The following is a 5,738-nucleotide window of genomic DNA, read 5'->3' as shown; positions in this document are numbered from 1 at the left end:
CTGGTGCATGCATCTGCCAGCATATGCGTGTGAATCACTTAAAAAACCCAAATATAGCTCACTCTACACACTGCTCTGGACTAGTCTTGCTCCTTTTAAAACTAGGATGAAATATATGGGGCACACCTAAAGGGTGAGGAATTACGAACACCCACGCCCACCACCCAGCTTCAGACATCAACCGTTCCGGGTGCGCTCGAGGGGCCCCCCGCTTCCCCCTCCTGGCTCCACCTCCTTTCCTCCCACCCCAGAGATAAGCACCGCCCTGAACTTGGCATGTATCATTTCTATGCGGGCTTTTATACGTTTATGGCTTATGTCTGTCCATAAACAATATGTCGTGTCATTGTGCACACTTTAAAACCTTACATAAACGGTCTCCGCTTCACACATGATAAATTAGCAATCTTCGCAAAGAACTGCAGCCAGCACTCAGTCACCACTCAGTTCTGTGCTGGCTGCCATCATCACTGGTGTTATCATAATTACTAGCGATCGTGAATCCAGCAGCTGGCTTCTTCCGTTCAATATTACCTTGGAGATTCATCAAAGACGACAGATGTAACTCTAAAGCCTTCCTGTTCACAGTTGAATAGTATTTCATGAGATGAATATATCAGAATTTATTTAGCCTTTCATTCATCTGTTGATCTTTAGATTCCCAATTTTTTCACTATAAAAACGAGGTTTTTCAACATTATGCTTAGTGAAAGATGCCAGTCGCAAATTACCACGTATTGTATGATTCTATTTACATGAAATGTCCGAACAGACAAATCCATAGAAACAGAAAGTACATTAGTGGTTGCCTGGGGCTGGGGGGAGGGGAGCAAGGCATGACTGATAATAGATACAGGGTTTCTTTTTGGGCGATGAAAATGTTCTGGAATTAGATAGTGGCAATATTTCCATAACTCTGTGAATAGACTAAAAGCCATTGAATTGTACACTCTAAATAGGTGAATTATATGGTAGGCAAATTATCTCTCAATAAATCTGGTTTTTAAGGAAAACACCATGATCTTCTAAAATCGTGGGATCCTAGATGTAATCTGGGCTCCTAGACTGGACCTTGACACAGAAAATAAGCATTCATAGAAAAATGTATGAAATGTGTATCATTTAGTTAATAGTGTATCAATGTGAATTTTTTAGTTTTAGTAAATGGACCATGGTTAAGTAAGAGGATAATCTTAGGGGAAACTGGCGGGGGGTACACAAGAATTCTCCATACTAAATTTATAACTTTTCTATAAATCTGAAATTATTCCAAAATTCAAAGTTTATTTTTTAAAAAGCAATGCTGTTGTGAAAAGCCACGAGCATGTATATGAGAGCATCTCTCGGGTGCCCCCCCAGGACTGGAATTACTGAGTCACAGGAATAATGCTATTGGAAGTGACCACACAGGACAGCGAGCTTTGTTAGCTGTCGCTGCAGCTTGGCGATGGCTCCCAGGCGGCACTTGTCCTTGGTGAGCTGTCCGGTTCCTTTGCACAGATGCTCGGCACTCTATCTAACAGCCCCCTGTGGGTGGACATTTATGCGCACGTGCAAGTGTATCCAGGATAAATCCTACCAATGGAACTGTGGGGTTAAAGGGCATTTTATACATTTTGATAAATATTTGAAGGGGCCTAAATGCTGCCCCCTCACGGATGGTGTCAGGGTATGCCCGTCAGCACAGGCACATTTTGCATTAAGGGAGCCCATGCCCATTCTTTGTTGGATTCAAATAAAAAACCGAAACATCTCCAGCAGTTCCGCACTGAGGCCCCATAAATCACCCTGAGGCTTCGGGGCCTAACGCAGCGATCAGCCCTGACCGTCTCACACTGTTTCTGACGGCTGGAATTTGGGAGCGGCTTGCTGGGTGGTTCTGGCTCAGCGGCTCTCGGGGGGTTTCAGTTGAGGTGTTGGCCAAGATTTGCTGGGGATGGAGGATTCGTTTCCCAGGAGACACACTCACACGGCCGTTGGCAGGCGGCCTCAGTTCTCCGTCACCTTGACCTCTCCAAAGGGCTGTTTGAGCTTCCTCATGATAGGGTGCTGGCTCCTCTCAGAGTAAATGATCTAAGGGAGCAAGGCAGAAACTGCGGTGTCTCTTATGACCCACATTTGGAAGTGGCACGCCACCGTTTTCACAGTGTCCTGTCGTTAGGCAGGTCGGCCCTATTCTGTGTGGGAGGGGGCTGTGCAAGGCCAGGTGACAGGAGGGGCTGAGGACCCCTGGAAGGCATCTTGGACCCTGGCTGAGACAACACCATGGCACAGTTTATGGATGAAGGTAGGATTAGAGGAAATATTCAAGTCAATACTATTACAAAGGGGGAGGGTAAACGGACGTGAGAAGAGGTAACAGGAGGGATGGACGTCCTCAATTTAATAAAGAACATCTACAAAAAACCTCAGGTAACGCTATACTTACTGGAGAAAGACTGGATGCTTTCCTCCTCCGATGGGGAACAAGAATGCCCACTCTCATCGCTCTTACTCAGTACAGCGTTGGGAGTTCCAGCCGGTGTGAAGGCTAGAAAAAGGCAAGAAAAGGAAATAAAAGGCATACAGATAGGAAAGGAAGAGATGAAACTGTGCCATTTTGCAGATGATATGGTTGTCTATGTAGAAAACCCCAAGGGATCTACAAGAAGCTTTCTAACACTTACAAGGAAGCTTAGCAAGGTTGCAGGACCCAAGATAAATATAAAAAAACCAACTATACTTCTACAGACCAGCAAGGAGTAATATGTGTACACTGAGATTAAAAATATGCCATTTACGATCGCTAAAAAATAAATACTTAGATGTAGATCTAATAACATATGCACAACTTATATGCTGAAAACTCCACACTGCAGGTGGCGTAAATGAGAGAAGGTCTGAGGAGGAGGAAAGATAGATAGTCTTCCTGTATCAGAAAGCTCTGCATCGTGAAGACGCCAATTCTCCTCAAAGTGATATGCAGGCTTAACGTATTTCCTATCAAAATCCCAGGAGGATTTTTTGCCGACATAAACCGGATTATTTTAAAATTTATATGAGAGAGCAGAGGAACGATAATAGCTAAAAGAATTCTTGAAAAAGAAGAATAAAGTGAGAGATGAGTCTACCCAATTTCAAGACTTACTACACAGCCACAGGAATCGAGACTGTGTGGCACTGAGGGAGAGACAGATAAACGGGTCAATGGAACAGAAGACAGAACCCGCTATCAACTCCAGCCCCACCTTCTCGCCCACTGAAAAATGTTCTTTTAGAAATGTAAATAATACTGTGTTTTCTGTTTTCAGTAAACGGAAATGGCTTTTTTTTTTCTTGAGAGTACCCAGGGGCAAAAGGGAGTAACTCCAGAAACACAAAGGGTTAAATCCCAAAAAACTCAGTTTTGTTTATGACATTCATCTTTAAGGCCTTTGGTGCTGGGAGGTTAAACGTTGTGCTGATGTCACGGTGCCTGCATGATCCTTCTAGAACACAGATCGAGCAACTTTGGGGTTTAAAAGTCTCCAGCTACTCTTGTCTGCACTTAGAATAAAAGCCAACCTTCTCCAGTGGCCTGTAAGGCCTTTTATGATCTAGCCCTGCCTGTCTCTCTAGCTTCAGTGGTCTCCATTCTCCGTGTGCACCTGAGGCTCCAGGCACACGGAAGTCCTCGCTCACACACGGCCTCTGCCCTCCTAGTTCTGCTCAGGACACTCTGCTTCTCCTGGTCTCCTTGGACTTGTCCCCCAAGGTGCAGCTGACCCCTGACCTCATCGCAGCATCCTTCTGATTCCACGCACCCGCTGTGCTCTGGAAGGCCGTGGCACCCGTGCCTCTCACGTGGTCTCAAGATGGTCTGTTTGTCCCGACACCCACGAACTTCAGGATTGAGACTGTCTCCCTCTCTCACATTCTTTTCTTAAACCGTTCACCATTTTCGTGCACAATTCAATGGCGTTTAGTACGTCCACAATGTTGTGGAACCACCAGCTCCATCTAGTTCCACATTCCCATCACTCCAGAAGGAAAGCCCGTCCCCGTCAGCAGGTACTCCCCACTCCCAGGGCAACCGCGAGTCTGCTCTCTATGGGTTAACTGAGACCGTCCCTTCTACCTGCATTGCCAGTTCCTGAGCAGAGGCAGCAGTAAGGGAATCAGTCCTTTGCTCCGTGAGAGCGGGCAGCCAAGCCGTGCTGAGCTGATGGCACCATCTGGTGTGGGTTTGGGGAAACGTCTTGCCTTGCCTCTTCCCCTTCTGCATTCAACCCACGGCCCGCAGGGGAGGCCGCCCAGGCCTGCCCTGTCCACTTCATCAGGCGTTAACCTCCTTTAGGCACGATCTTGAGCAGATGTTACAGAATCTTTTTCCCACCCAGATCTGAGGACCAGGCAGACGAGTGATGTCAGTCTCTCTCTTTGCCAGAGCAGATTTTTACCCTCCCTCCCCTTCCTTGAGGCAATGTCCCCTTAAGGACCCCAGACTTATTCAGGTCCTCAGTTCCAAGTGCACACCCTGCTGGACCCAAAGCTGGCAAACCGCAAAGCTCTAGGTTCCAGAAACTGACACAGTAAGGACCTCGTGGCCATCGGGACTTCAGGGCTGCCTTTCCGTTCTGTGCTCCTCGTTTTGTCCCCTTTACCTTCTTACAAGGTTGACTCCACATTTTAAAAGATGTTTGTTACAATTTATTTAACCTTTCTGGTGTTTTGTGACAAGAGGGTTTTCATAACATCTGGCCCCAAATATTTCCAGCTCCCAGGGGCTGGGGAGACAGCAGCCACTGGTGTGGGGTCCTGGACTGCAGAGAGGACCGCAGGACACAGGCAAGCGGGGTGTCGAGAAGGACCCGACAAGATCAGAAAGAGAGAAGTGGCTGCAGCAGAGACTCAGGGCTCCAGGCCTGTCCCTCAATGACCTGTGGTGGCCAAGGGTGACACCCAGCTCCTGCAAGTGGGAAGAAGGCACTACCCTGGAGCGTCTGTGATCTGTGGTGTCCTCCCGTTTCTCCCAGGGACAATGAGAGCAGCTCTTCCAGAAGCGTCAAAGGTCCTGCTCTGCCACATGGTCTGTGAGTAGCGTACAGGGAGAGGCCCGCCCACCGCCACAGAAACCGGGGAGCCAGGTCTGTGGCCAGCACAAGGACCCTCTGCCACCGTCTTGGGGGCTCAAAAGCAGAAACCTGTGTGACTGGGAGTGGACAAGCACTCGGCTGGGTGATCCGGGTTTGTTTATTGAAGCTGTCTGTCCCTTGGTGTCCCCGCCAGCCTCCCCACAGCCCACGTTCACTGGCTGCTTCTCAGCAAACCCAGCCAGTGGCGGGCCCGTGGTGGGTCCAGGAGCCTGGGCACGAGGCCTCCAAGGCCGCCAGCTCCTCTGCTCTGCACCACGGCTTCCCAGGGACCTTAACTTACCCATACGCCCCAATGGAAGATGCTTCCTCCAGCCACACTGCAACCACCTCAGGATTTATTGTGAAAGTTGTAATTCAGAAAGGATTATTAAACATAACGCTTTTTATTTTGCTTGGAATCTTTGTCCGAAAAACTGACAATTCAAGAGAGCAAATACATTTCACCTCCTAAAACACACCTTTGCAGGAGCCTGCCTCTTTCCAAGGGGCTCCAGTTGGTCCAGAGCTGATACGTGGAGGGGGCTGCCCCACGAGGTCAGGGAGCAGCGGGGCGCGGACGGGAGAGCGGGAGAGCCGCCTCTGTATCGAACAAAGTGACCAAGCACCAAGCGAATCAGCAGCAAG

The 5,738-nt window shown here is 48.5% G+C and overlaps 1 long non-coding RNA gene across 1 annotated transcript; it reads right to left on the bottom strand.

Moving 5' to 3' along the window:
• Positions 1-1,264: 1,264 nt before the first annotated feature.
• On the bottom strand, positions 1,265-2,541 carry LOC139074537 (uncharacterized). Its single transcript, XR_011524220.1, has 2 exons — positions 2,429-2,541; positions 1,265-2,073 (listed from the first exon to the last, which is right to left on the bottom strand). It is a non-coding gene; the product is annotated as an uncharacterized lncRNA (long non-coding RNA).
• Between the last annotated feature and the right edge of the window lie 3,197 nt (positions 2,542-5,738).

The sequence above is a fragment of the Equus przewalskii genome, chromosome 11 (assembly GCF_037783145.1).
Source record: "Equus przewalskii isolate Varuska chromosome 11, EquPr2, whole genome shotgun sequence".
Lineage (NCBI taxonomy): Eukaryota > Metazoa > Chordata > Mammalia > Perissodactyla > Equidae > Equus > Equus przewalskii.
This window is presented reverse-complemented; position numbering and strand designations above follow the sequence as displayed.